Genomic DNA, 14735 nt, shown 5'->3' on the forward strand with positions numbered 1-14735 from the left:
GAACGACATCACTAAAAAAGACGTCTACCCGCTGCCCCGTATCGACGATTCGCTCGACAAGCTTCGCCGTGCCCAGTACTTCTCCTCCATTCACTTGAAGAGCGGGTACTGGCAGATTGAGGTCGATGAGCGGGACCGCGAAAAAACAGCTTTTGTCACCCCAGATGGACTGTATGAGTTTAAAGTGCTGCCATTCGGCCTATGTTCAGCGCCGGCTACTTTTCAGCGCATGATGGACACCGTTCTCGCCGGCCTCAAATGGCAAATCTGTTTAGTTTATCTCGACGACGTTGTCGTGTTCTCTGAAACCTTTGGAGAACACCTCGAACGCCTTCGAGCAGTATTAGACGCCCTCCGGTCAGCTGACTTGACGCTCAAACCCGAGAAGTGCCACTTTGGCTACAAAGAGTTGAAGTTTCTCGGTCATCTTGTGAGTGCCGCAGGCGTTAGGCCAGACCCCGACAAAACTGCCGCTGTCGCCAAATTTCCCGTTCCTGCCACGAAGAGGAGTTTAAAACGTTTCCTGGGTTTGTGTGCGTACTACCGCCGCTTCATCGCCGACTTTTCCAAGATAGCCGCACCCCTGACCCGCCTCACGCGGGATGATACACAGTTCGTGTGGGCTGCCGAGCAGCAGGAGGCTTTTGCGGAGCTGCGCAGACGACTGCAAACTACCCCTGTTCTTGCGCACTTTGATGAAGACGCTGCCACCGAAGTCCACACCGACGCCAGCAACATCGGCCTTGGCGCTGTACTCGTACAACACCAAGCTGGCGTGGAAAGGGTCATTGCGTATGCCAGCCGCACGCTCTCCCGCGCTGAAACAAATTATTCCACTGCGGAAAAGGAATGCCTCGCGGTTGTGTGGGCAACTATGAAATTTAGGCCTTACCTCTATGGCCGTGCGTTTAAAGTCGTTACTGACCACCATTCTTTGTGTTGGCTGGCCAATCTCCGTGACCCATCAGGGCGCCTAGCACGATGGAGCCTTCGCCTCCAAGAATTTGATTACTCCATTGTGTACAAATCTGGTCAGAAGCACGAAGATGCTGACGCGCTCTCCCGGGCACCCATCGGATTTGTCGATAACGTCACGGATGACAGAGGGTTTCTTGGACTAGTGAATGCCTCATACATAATGACCCGACAGCGAGCTGACCCAGAACTTCGACCTGTCATTGACCACCTGGAGGGTCGCGCTGCTGACGTCCCCCGTCAGTTTGGAAGGCGCCTGTCTGCATTCTGTCTTCGGAATGGCGTTTTATTCAAGAAAAACTCCAGCACTGTTGATCGAGCGCACCTCCTTGTCGTGCCGGCCGACCTTCGCGACGATATCCTTTTTGCTTGCCACGATGAGCCCACATCCGGCCACTTGGGCTTTGCACGCACACTCGCTCGAGTTCGTCAAGCCTATTATTGGCCTAAACTTTCTGACGCTGTCCATCGCTACGTCAGAGGCTACCGCGAGTGTCAGCGTCGAAAGGTGCCTCCTCTCAAGCCCGCGGGTTTGCTCCAACCTATTATTCCACCTCGGTCGCCGTTTGACCAAGTCGGCATCGACCTACTGGGCCCATTTCCGCTGTCATCGATGGGTAATAAATGGATTATAGTCGCGACTGACTATCTCACACGTTATGCGGAAACCAAGGCAGTGCAGCGGGGCACATCAATTGAGATCGCCCAATTCTTTATGCAGCAAATCGTGTTGCGTCATGGTGCACCGTGCCTAGTCGTAACCGATCGAGGCACCGCGTTTACGGCACAGCTCATGCATGACGTGCTCGAGCTTAGTCATACCAGCCACCGAAAAGCTACTGCATATCACCCGCAGACTAATGGCCTCACGGAAAGACTCAACAAAACCATCGCCGACATGATTGCAATGTACATAGACTCGCAGCACAAAAACTGGGATGAAATTCTCCCCTACATCACATATGCCTACAACACGGCCACCCAAGAGACGACGCGTTTTACACCATTTCGCCTAGTCTACGGACGTGACGTTCAGACGATGTTGGATGCCATGCTTCCGAACTGCACAGATGATCATCCACTCACGCCAGACGCCGAGCAGTTTGCTCAGCGCGCTGAGGAAGCACGTCAACTTGCCCGCATTCACATTCAACAACAGCAGGGCACGGATGCACGCCGCTACAACCTCCGTCATCGACACGTCGCATACCAACCTGGAGAGAAAGTTTGGGTGTGGACCCCGGTGCGTCGGCCCGGCTTGTGTGATAAACTGATTTCCCGTTACTTCGGACCTTACGAAGTTCTGCGCCGAGTCACGGAAGTGACTTACGAAGTTCGTCCAGAGGGTACTGTGTAGCCCTCGCGTCATCAACCACGCTCCGAGGTCGTGCACGTTGTCCGCATGAAGCCCTATTTCACGCGATAGTGCGCTATGCGCTTGTTTCGTTGTCGCGTAGGGCACCTTACCCCGCCTCCGTTATCTATGCTGTCAATGTGCTGGTCTTTCGTTTCGCTTACATTGGCCATCGCTCGCGCTCCGTCCCTTATTTCGTTTTAAGAGGGGGAGTAATGCCACGTGGTGTCCCCATGTTCTTGCTGCGCCTGAAAGAAGAGGACACTGAAGTTGACTCTCGCTTGCTGTGTGCCGAACTTCGCCTGCTGGTACAGCTTCGTCCCGGCGTTTTAGTCAAGTCTAGCCCTGTTGTCCGTGACAATATTATGTTCTTTTTTTTTAGTTTTTATCTTAATTTCTTTTGCTTTTTGGTGCTAGACAAACGCAAATGGTTCACTTTTAAACTTGTCAGTCCAAACCTGAACATGAATATCTGCCATACATGTGACAGCTGGAATGCAGGGCCCGTATTCCGCGTTGTTATCGAAGTGTTGCTATCTCACGTGACCTCGAGTCATCTGATTGGCCGAAACGCCGGAACCGGGTGGTGCCACTACGGAACCGGAAGAGGTAGCAAAATCATGTTCCGGCGTTTCCACCAATCAGGTGACTCGAGGTCGGGGAGATAGCGACGCAAACTCGGAATACGGGCCCTGGAAAGGTTGACGTGTATAGCATGTACGTACACACTGCGGCATCTCAGCGACCCGTTCAGCTACTTGCCCCAAGGTCGTGATATTTAATCCCAGTGATGGCAGCCGCACTTTGGTGGAGCCTAAATGCAAACGCATTTGTTTCCTGCGAGATGTCAACGCAAAGTACAAAGTCCAGGCTGTCAATTTATCTAGAGCTCTCCACAGCAGGATTCTTCATAGCTGCTACAATATGTCACTTTAGGATGTGAAACCCTACATGCCACATGTAGGATGTGCTGTTTTTTAGATTTTGTAACCTCTCATCTATGCTGCGCAACATTTGGCTAATTCTAGTTCTCAAACAGTTGAAGATGAAACCAAAGCAGTTCTTGGCATGGTTTCTCGCTTGGATTAATTTGCTAACTTCAGTTCTTTGAAACTTGCATCACTGCTAGACAGTTCAAATAGCAGGCAGTTGAATTACAGGAATGATGTGGATCATGCATTTCAGTTGACAAACGGAAAGTAATGGTCCCCTCCATGCATGCACCGGTGCCGTTAGATAAATACATAATCGGGTGTGTGATTGTGACACATATCAAGGTTCGACAGAAAGTCATGTGGAGCCAGTGTGATATTCTTCAAAAAGACTAAAATAACATTGTACAACAGCTGCTGTCCATTGCATGAAAATTTGGTCATTTTGTGTGGGATTAACTGACAATGAATAGCATTTTAATCAGAGTGATATATAATATCTGGTTTAGCATCCTAAAACAACTATAAGGGAAGCAACAGTTGAGGGCTCCTGTATAATTTCGACCAAGTGGGGTTCTTTTACTTGCACTGATACTGCACAGTGCATGACAGCCTATTGTTTTGCCTCTATTGAAATGCCTCTTCTGTGGCTGGAATCAAATCTGCATCCATGGGTTCAGCAATCAAGCACATTAACTACCGAGCCAGTACAACGGGGTCAAGTAAAAATGCATGCCATTACATTTTCTTCTGGCCTGTGGTTTCCTTCACAAAACTAATGTATACAAGAAAACGTAAATAGCAAATAGTTTTATTGCACATTATATTCACGTGTCAGTAAATATTCTCTAGCAAGAAATTTCTTATAATATTTGCATGGAAACAATGAACATTTTACAAAAACAAAACAATGCACTCACTGCACTCCAATTGTTAATGGGCCAGGTTGCATCTATGCTACTGTACTGCACTTATCACAAAACCACAAGCCCCATCTGCTTTGGCCAATCACTTGATGAAACTAACAGAGACAGATGTTGCACACCACAGACTGGTCGTCTCGAAACATATCTGCATTCGTTGCGTTTCAATGTCATGCCTTTCCACTTAGCTTCAACTTTTGCCAGCATTACTAGTCACCGATCTTTTGTGAAATATTTTTCACGCTGTTCAGATCAGCATCCTTGGTCTCTGGAATTCTCGATGCTATCATTTTCACATCTTCCTCAAATGGAAGAATGAAGAAAATGACAAGCCTTGAGCAGACAAAAAATTAGGGAGGCACCTAATCTCCATCTGTAAGGGTATGATGCACAAGTCTTAATGGCTCTTGTCTGCAGATCCCACTGTGGATTCCCATTCATTTACATGCCATTTCCTACAAACTTAATCACTTATTCCTTAATTCATGTCTCTGTTATCTCACACATACTCATCAGCATATGGTCGTAGGCTGCTCTGTTATGTAATAGACAACTTGGCGTTGACCTCTGTAAGTCTCGCGTTACCCAAACTATACAAACATGCCTCCATGACCTAGGAGTAACCTTTCTTACTCGAAGCTGAAACGTCTCGGAATATATTTCACAATATAGCTTTGTAAGCTCGAGTTGACAGCTCCTGCCATGTCGTATGGCCTCGTGACAATTGGCTCGTGGTATTTTTGGCTTGTGCACAGGGTCTGTCTGTTAATCACGGTGGGTAATATGCATGAAAGAGATTTTTGCACAAACATTGGTGGCAAATAATCACGTGGTGCACTGCAGATTCTGAAAGGACGGCATCATCACAAAGCATATGCAAGAGTTCTGTCGGTACCTGCAGTTATATGGCACTCCAATGCCTATTAAAGAACCACCTCCGACAATGGTTGCTGTTACTGTTGTGGGCGCCGCTGACGACAGCGCCCAAGCGGCAAGCCAACCAGGCGGACCGCCGGGAGACCCCGGCATAGGCGACCGCGCCAAGCAGAGCGAAAACGGGCGTCATTACCCGATGTATAAATAAACAGTTTTGCTTGTTATACCGGCTACGTCTACCACATGGTGGCAGCGGTAGGATAACCAACACAGAGTGACACCCAGAAGGACAGCGAGCCCAACGTAAGCGGCCGCAGCGTCATGCCAGACACTCGCGGCGCGAACGAAGAGCACGCGAGCGGCACTCCGAGAATGACGTTCAACCCGCTCGCCGTGGAACTGCCGACAAACCTCGATTTCCGCAAGCCCGAAGATTGGACACGATGGCACCGCAGGTGGGAACGCTACCAACTCATCTCCGGTCTGACAGGACAGGACGAGACGACGCAAATCAACACATACTCTACGCCATGGACGAAGAAGCGGAGGACATACTCGCTGCTTTGAAACTGGCAGACGAACAGATGGCATCATACTCCGCCGTGGTGAGTGCTTTTGAAAGCATTTCCTACCTCGAAAGAATGTCATCTATGAGAGAGCGCGATTTAACTCTCGGAAACAAGAGCAGCATGAAAACGTTGACGCATTTGCGACTGAACTGTTCAAGATGGCCGAAAGATGCGATTACGGAAATCTCAAAGACGAACTGATTCAGGACAGGCTCGTGGTCGGCTTACCTGAGCGAGAGCCTGCAGCTTGACGCAGAACTCACTCTCGAAAAAGCAATCACAGTTGACCGCAATTCAGAGAGCGTGAAACTTCAACACAAGGAAATTCGCTCCATAGAACAGCCAACTATCGACATGGGGAAAGTTTGCTGCCAGACAAACGTCAAAACTCGCCGGAACGAAGCGAAGGTGCTTTTCAAGTCGCGCCCTTAATGCACACACAAGACTGGAGACGAACGCTGCAAGTGGTGTGGTGGTGTGCGTGACCACACGAAGACACAGTGTCCCTCGATAGACAAGACGTGCAACCAGTGTGGGAAAAAAGGCAACTACGCCCGCGTCTCCATGTCTAAGCCGAAGGACGAGACCTCGAGTATCCGACAACGACCAAAAGATCTCGGAGAGCTATATCAAGGCGAAATCAAAGTGGGAGTGAACACGCCGTGGAGGATTACTGCTACCGTGAACAACCTGCCTTTTACCTTCAAGGTCGACACCGGCGCGGATGTGACCGCAATCGCACACGACCAGTACGACAGAACCGTCATGGGACCCATCAAGTCAACGTAACAGCTGTTGATAGGCCACAGCCAGACAGTGATAGCCAATGTTGGCTACATCGATGCAATAGTCACCTGGCCCAACACTGAAGTCCAAGAAGCAGTCTTCATTATCAAAGGATTAAAAGAACCGCTGCGCAATTGACCAGCTATAGAATCACTTCGGATTCTACAGCGCCCTCTTGAGGTAGACGAAACTCTCGCAAAGTCAACTGATGTCCGCAACTTCTTGGCGTCATACCCACAGCTAACGTCTGGGCTTGGAGTCATGAAGACTGAGTACCGCATCAAAGTAAAAAAGGATGCTGAGCCATACACAATCAGTTATCCTAGGCACGCGCCTCTTCCACTGTTTCCACTTGTGAAGAAAGAACTAGAAAGGATGGAAGACTTGGGAGTCATCCAGAAGATCGAGCGAGCAACCGAGTGGTGCTTTCAAATGGTTGTCGCACGAAAAAAGAACAATGAGCTGCGCATCTGCGTGGACTATGGTCAAGTCAACAAACAAATATTACGCGAACGTGTGCTCAATGCTACGGTGGACGAGTGTCTTGCAAAATTAGCAGGTGCAACAGTTTTCAGCCGCCTAGATCATGAGCAGGGTACGGGCAGGTGCCACTGTCCAAGGACTCTAGCGAATACACAACCTTCATCACACCAGTTGGCAGGTTCCAGTTTCTGAGGCTTCCCTTCGGAATCTCCACAGCGCCAGAGTTCTACCAACGAGAAATGCTCCGTGTGCTCGCAGGGCTAGATGGTGTGAGTTGTCTACAAGATGACATCATTGTCTCAAGGAAGACAACTGAGGAACACGACACCAACCTACTGCTGGTGCTGAGGAAGCTGGAAGATGCAGGTGTTACCCTGAACATCGACAAGTGCTCCTTTCGACAAACAGAAGTAACATTCTTAGGACACATCGTAAACTCAACAGGAGTCAGCGCCGACCCGGAAGCGTATATCTGATCCCAACAAACGGATGCGGCGCGAGGGGGAAAACAAAGATGGAGAGGGAGAAGAGGCCGTCGGCTGGCTGTTACGAGCTGCGGCCGGCACCCCCATTCCATAATAGCGACGCAAGGCATGGGCCTCGGATAGCCTCGGCGACCGTGTTGTGGCAGCGTGCAATGTGCGTTGTTGCGTGGATGTGTGTGCGCGCTCTTGTGCTACACTTGTGCCGCGAGTGTTCTCCAAAGACCGCATGAGGCTAGTCATCTTGTCTTGCCCCGGATGAACTAAATGCGATTTGTGCATTGATTCAATCGCTGGCGCACGGCCGCTCCACGAAGCCCTTCGTGGCTCAGACGCAGGTTTGTTACATACCGCTTACATGCAAATCGGCCCCGAAATGCGATCTATTTTATGAGGTAACCCAAGCCTTGTATTTCGGCAAGATCCCCACTAAGGTACGACTGTATTACTTACGCCCTCCGGTGAAGAAAAGACCTGCATTTAAAAAAAAGCAAACCGTCCGCAGCTGTGCTTTCTGACAGCCTCTACTGCGTGCAGACACGTTCCGCCGTGCACGCAGTGAGAGTGATTTGTGCATTTCGCAAGGCGACAATGAAATGAAAGTGCGGAGGTCAAAAGCACTTGGCTGCTTTCGGGATGACGTGTTTTGTTCTACTGATAGTAATGTGCGGCTTCTGCAAGCTCTAAATGAAACAGCTGTGATTGAAGTTTGGTTATGTGTAAAGCACGAAGTTCGTTACTCGTCCGCTTTCATGAATGACATGCACGCCCTTTTTTATTTGATCTTGGAAACCAATTCCAAAATTTGGAGATCGCCCGCACTATCATCAGAGGAAGTGACCTTTACAGTATGAAACATTGTTTTTGTATGCTACTTTTTCGATAAATGACAGCCATGTGGCACTTTTCAGAACAATCTTGTTTGCGTTATGCCCCGTCGCCATCTGCTGCCTCTGACTGCACTCGCAAGTTTTGTTTCGTTAATTTGGTTACTAAACAGCGTTTTGTTGCTCTTTTGGTGTGGTATAAGGGGTTCAACTTCTAAAAGCAAGTTTCTTTTTTTTTTTTGCAATGTAAGTGATAAAAGTTTAATGACAATTTGTTGCTACAATATATTAATCCATTTCTCTCCGCCACCAGCCCAAAGTGCCGTGTCTGGTGTCTGATCAGTTAAGCGAGACAGAATGCATGAAACAAAGTCAGTGACTGTTTTCACATAGAGGAATAGAGAAGAAGTAATTCATTTGTAGCCAATGTGCATGAAGCAAAAAAGGTACTATCATTGACATGTTTTAACCTTTGCAGCATACCTGCGCTCTTGCTGCCCATGCAGCCACTAGTTGCTACTGTTACGATATGGACAAACTATCCCGATGAACTAGAATTCTGGCAGGATTATCCACAATCACTATAATATTTGGCTTCTGCTTCTGCTGTGCCTTGGTTGTATAGTCCTTCCCCCTAGCAATAGCAACACACTTTCACCACTAGTACATCAAGTGAAAGTTGCTGGTTTGCATCATGCACCTTGCAGCAGCAACCTTGTGCCACTCTTAGGATAAATTAAATTTGAAGGGAATAAACACTGCATGTGATAAATAAGACACCAGTGGAGTGCACATCAATAGAGTGCCCAGATGTACCATTCACAGTAGCATACTGCACCAGTGAAAACTGTCAAAAAGTGTGAGAAGCTCATAGCCAACTTTATTATAAGCGGAACGTATTTCAGCTCCATCATGTAATGAGTTGCAAGATGAGAAGTGAAACTTTTCCATAGACGTATCATCAATAGTGGTCTTTAGTTAGAAATGTTGCAGTAAAGTGTTCACTTGGCACAAATGGTCTGAGGCTAAGGTTGATGGAAACTGCCTAGCCGGTGTCATCGTCCAGAAGAGCCAGACTTTTTCCATGGCCACAGTGGAAAATGTGAAGTGCTTCCGAGCTTTTCCTTTCCTACTTTTTTTACCCTCCGTCTTTGTTTATACATAACTTATTTTTCATTTTCAACTCAGTTTCATTGCTTCATTAACATAAACCTGTATTTTTCACATTGAGAAAAAAATCCATGAGCAATTTCATTGCTTTAAAATATGGACCTCTGTTAAGAACTTATTCCTGCTACATTTCTTCACATGCACCAAGCAAAAACCATTAAGCTCTGGTGTCGTAATTTCTGGATGCATAAACAATACTGCCCTACACTGTCACTATCTGCAAAAATATCTGTTATTGTGTCCTGTAAAGCTGGAAAAAAGGTACAAAATTCTTGTGATGCTCAAGTTGGCAGACAATCTCTGCATATTGTCGATTTCAGTCGTACTCCATGTCTGTCATCTTAAAGTAGAAGGGTATGAAAAGTGAACCAGACATGATTAACGCAGCCTTTTTGATATATTTTGTTCTCAGTGACTTATGAATACACAGCTTTCTAAATATATTTTCTGTCACATATGGCCCCTATAGCCAACATGATTAAAAGAATGTCAATTTGGGCTAAATAGTGCATACTGTTCGAGACTGAAAATAATAGTGCTAAGAAGTGACACAAGAGAGAATGACGCAGGACGAGCGCTAAATTCATCTGACCTTTATTCACTGCTATGGCAGCAAATATATAGAAATTTTAAGGGATGCGCATGAACAACAACACGACGCATTAAACAAACCGTTCAAGATATATGTCATCTCGGTCTTGAAAAGGTGAACCACTCACACGCTTTAGCTCTCTTTCTTATGTGAAACGCCTCCAAGACCTCGCGTGCCTTCATATCTCTACTTCTGCCCAGAATCTATCTCATGAAGCCGTGGTTCACATATCTTTCAGTGCACGCATATTTTTCCCCCGGCGCATGTTTTGCCGCTCGGTTGCACACGAAGCAATTTGCACAATGCTGTGAAAGATGTGCACCTCCTGGTTCTTTTTGTGATAGTGCATGTTCAGCTGCACGGTCATTCACACGGCGCCTCGATTGGCCCACATAGGCTTTTCCGCAGGCCAGTGGTATCTCATATACTACTATGCAGCACTATGGCACGTACTGCTTGCCATGTTTTTTGCTGCAAGCGCCCTCCTTTTCATTGCTCGCAATGCGCGCGCATAATTGGCGCAAGCTTTCGTGGAACCTTTTTCACATTGTGCGGAACCCTGTGAACATAGGGTACCACTTCTGGTTTCACGCTTGGCTTTCTTGTCTCGCACAACTTTTTGAACATTACAAGTTTGGTTTTCCTTAGGAAGGCTTCAGCATCACCAGTGATTACCGAGCTTGGGAACCCCGCCATAGCAAATCAATCCACTTGCTTTTCAAAGCTCGCCTGCATAGTATGTTCACACGACTTCACAAGAGCAGACCCAAGGCAGAGGTTAGCAATAGCGCGTTTCACAGTCTTTGAATGAGCCGAGGAATAAGGCAGCAGCTCCTTCCGTGCTCGAGTATTGCCAAATAACATGATGCTCGCCCAAGGTAATACTTAAATCTATACTTAAACTGAAAACATCCTCGCAAAGGGAGTTCACGGGTAAAACACAATCCCTGCCCCTTTTCTTGAAAGTTGGCTAAAACTGGGCGTACAGCATCTGTGTAGGTCAAATCTTTCTGTTCTTTAATAACTATTAGAAAATCAGCAACATACCTGAAAACGTTTAGTACTTCCTTCTCAGTCAAACTGAGTTCTAGGGTGCGGTCATTAAAGGCTAAAAAAATGTTAGCACAGGGGCTACGCTGGATCTGATGCAAATCCTTTGTCTTTATCGGTAAAAGCGGTTATCGAAAGATACAAATGTCACACTGAGATGAAATTATAGCAGCTTCATAAAGTTACTAATTGACACACCTGAGGAGTTCTGAAATCAACTGTGCCGCTCTTCTCTATGGCATCCCTTACAGAAGTGAACAAGGAAGGCATCATGGGGCACAGAATAAAACAAGTTCTCGACATTGACTGAAAACACATATCCAATGGATGCATTTCCCTCGAGAAACTTAACATCTTTTTAACTTTTGGTATCAAATGGATAATGAACATTAAGAAAAGTGAGCTGCTTCTGCATTATTTGCTGAGAACATGCTGCCAAGTACCATTCTCACCGACTACTGTTCTAAAGAGAACCGAATGTGAGAATGGTACTTGCCATGTTGCTGGAGAGTCTGGGGCTTTTTGGCATGTTTCTGATGGGTTTAGTCATGGCTGCAATCATCCTTTCATGAACAGAACACCTGCCCTGTTGGCTGATAGACAGGCGCCTTATAATCTGTGGCATGCAAGTATCAACACAGTTGCTTCTATTCACAGTTCCATTAAGGAGGCTATGACAGCTCATGTGAGTTAGGTCTTGACAAATGCACACTTGATGTTTGATGCAGGATTCATCATGCACTGCAAAGTTATCCTGAGTATATATATTCTCAAAGATCCAAACTGTATGAGTCTTCACAGCATCACCTTTTATTTCAATCAGCCAGGGTGCCGACAACCGAGTTTTAACCTTTACTAATCTGGACTTGTACTCCCGTCTTGCAGTCTTTAAGAGCGATGGTGAAGGTAAGGAAAGTCTTCGGCTCCAAAGTAGTACACAAACCAAATTATCAAAGCAATCAAATTACATAATGGAAAAACCTCGCCAGAAGACATCGTAAAAACAGAAGATCATGACTGCTGTTTCTTTTTTGTTGACAATGCAAATTCGGTTCTCATAAACTAAGAACCTAGTAGGGTGATAGAAATTTTGTACTTTATAAAAGCAGTACTCATAGCCATATCATAGGACATACCCTCTTCCACTTTGTGCTAACCACCTGAACTTTTTAATATGATGCGTTATCCAATCAATTTATGTCCTATGAGACCTGCAGAAAGGGGAAATTTTTTGTCTGCAATGCACATACAAAGCCAATGTGAAAGCAATACCTTTGCAGAATGTGCACATTTCTTGCAGCTTAAAAAGGTTAGACTTTTTTCGAACACAATGGAAAACATAGGTCTAAGTTATTCAGTTCCACAATAGTTTTATTATAAACACTAGAAAATTTTTGTCAATTTTATTGCATGGTGAAGGAACAGTGCAAGGGACGGGACACAGTGACACGAGGAAGCGCAAACACTCATACACCTCGTGTCACTGTGTCCCATGCCTTGCGCTGTTCTTTCATCATGCAAAACCAACTAGCCCGCCAATTCGCTCTTATAGATTTTATTGTGTTGCTCACTGAAAATTTCGCAATGCAATTATTGTTAATCTGAGAAATGAAAGATTAAAATTAGAACAAAAGACAATCACATGCCTTTGAAGGGATCTGAACTAGGAATGCTAAATATCTAGAAATTTTGTATGGCTTAAGAAATTTTTTTCCCCAAGTTCTTCTAACAAATTAAACATTTTGGAAAAAACATGACAAGAACAGTATGGAGTTATTTGCTAAAAAGCATGACTTAATAATGACAAGCTTTATCAGATCATTCATAAGCAAGTTTAGGCCATGAGACACATATTCAAAACATGTGATATGCGCTTGCAACAATACCACAGGCTGCTTTTATGCTGCTGACGTTGCTGCGATTAATGCCACTACTATATTCTCAGGATTTCAGTCACTCAAAGCATCTCCCCAGCTACATAAACCACTACATTTCAGTGTGATGATTGTTGCCTGTTTTGACTATCAGTTGATTAATGGTTTTGGTTTATGCATTCACAACCAAATTTATGAGTGCCTCACTGTGCATGTTAGTCAATCTGGCTTTCAAAACCATTTGAAATGAAGCATTTTTCAAGGTCTCCTCTATGATTCTTCACTCACGTGTACTTCAGGTCAAGCAAAGTTCCACTTAGTAGGTACTCAGAAGCTTGAGCTCACGTGGCGTCAATCTGTGGCACCAACCAGAATGAGGCTGGCGCAATGAAGGCAAACCTTTCAGCCAGTCAGAACTGAAAGGCAAGAGCTCAGTTCGACTGCACTTCGGTGCTATTGGCAGCTGGTGCCCCCTGTGCTGCGGGAGACCATTGCTGCTGGTACATCACACCCACAAAGTTGCACTCGGAAAGTATCGAGAAGCTTGAGCTAAGGAAGCATCCATCTGGCTTTGCGGCTCTGGAGTGATAAGGCCTAGAAAAAATGCAGCCACCTTGACTTTTGGGGGGCAATGGGTGCTGTTCTTTGACTCTACAATGTAACAAATCACTTCTTGGCAGCTGCGCTGATAAATAATATTGGCAGCTGCGCTGATAAATAATATTGTTCACCCTTGTAATTTGTTAAACTGAAGTGAATGTCCTTCATGTCCAGCCAAAATCTCTTACACAACAGGTGCCTTGTGAAACTCGTCGCATCAGGAAATCCATGCTCAGCATTACTGTACTTGGATACTGTCCTCTTCCTTCCAACATCGGCTGTGTCACTCACAAAAAGTACTTCTTGATGTTAAAAGGGGCACACCTTTCCCAGCATTGACAAGAATATACCACGCTAACCAACTCTCATGCCCTGTCAGCACTAACATTCTTGTGTATGCTTTGTAAAAGTAAATAAGATGAAACTTTTGCCTAGTTCTGCTGATACAGTAGAACCCCTCCGTAGTAAAGTCACTCGAACTGGCAAAAATCCACTATATTGGGGTCCTTACAATATTAGTTTTTTATGATGATATGGGCCTGAAGATGCTATCTGGTAATTAAATGGCTGCTTATTAACATGTCTTGTAGGTTTATAAAAAAAATGAAAGCTTAGCATGAACACAATGTTGTCTTCTGCTTTTTCTCTCATTCAAGAGGCATTAGCTGAGAAATGCGCGTGACATAGTCAAGTGTGGCAAAACTGTACATGTCACGTCTCCACTTGCTACCGCTGCCTCGTGCTGCGAGCTTTCAGTTGTTCTGTCCCCTTCTTTACAGTAGTGTACGGAAGACAAGCTGAGATATTTCGCTTCACTATATTGAGTTTTTACTACAGCAGAGTTTACTACTGTAGTTATTAGACGGCAGTGCGAAACTATCTTGCACAGCATTACTGTATAGCCTGCCGAAGAGAACTTTCCCAGAAAGAACCAATCTCGCCCGCCAAGAAGACTTGTATTTTTTGTCGTGTCATGTGCATTGTACAGCAACATGTCCAGCAATTCTGCTTGACTTGCACCGTGAATAAAAGCATTAAATTTTACTTATGCTCAGCCTGGGATATTCATGTGACCTGCCTTCAGCCCACGTCCTTGCAGCACTAAAGTCTGAGAAATGCTGTCTTCAACATGCGATGACAACTCTGCAGAAGTGGCTCAGTGGTTAGGCATTCAAGTACCGAGTCGGGGGACATAGGTTTGAGCCTGGTCGCAGCGGCTGCATTTCAATGGAGCGAGAAGCA

Source organism: Amblyomma maculatum, chromosome 9 (assembly GCF_055883805.1).
Source record: "Amblyomma maculatum isolate TAMU_Amacu chromosome 9, ASM5588380v1, whole genome shotgun sequence".
In the NCBI taxonomy this organism is placed as follows: Eukaryota; Metazoa; Arthropoda; class Arachnida; order Ixodida; family Ixodidae; genus Amblyomma; species Amblyomma maculatum.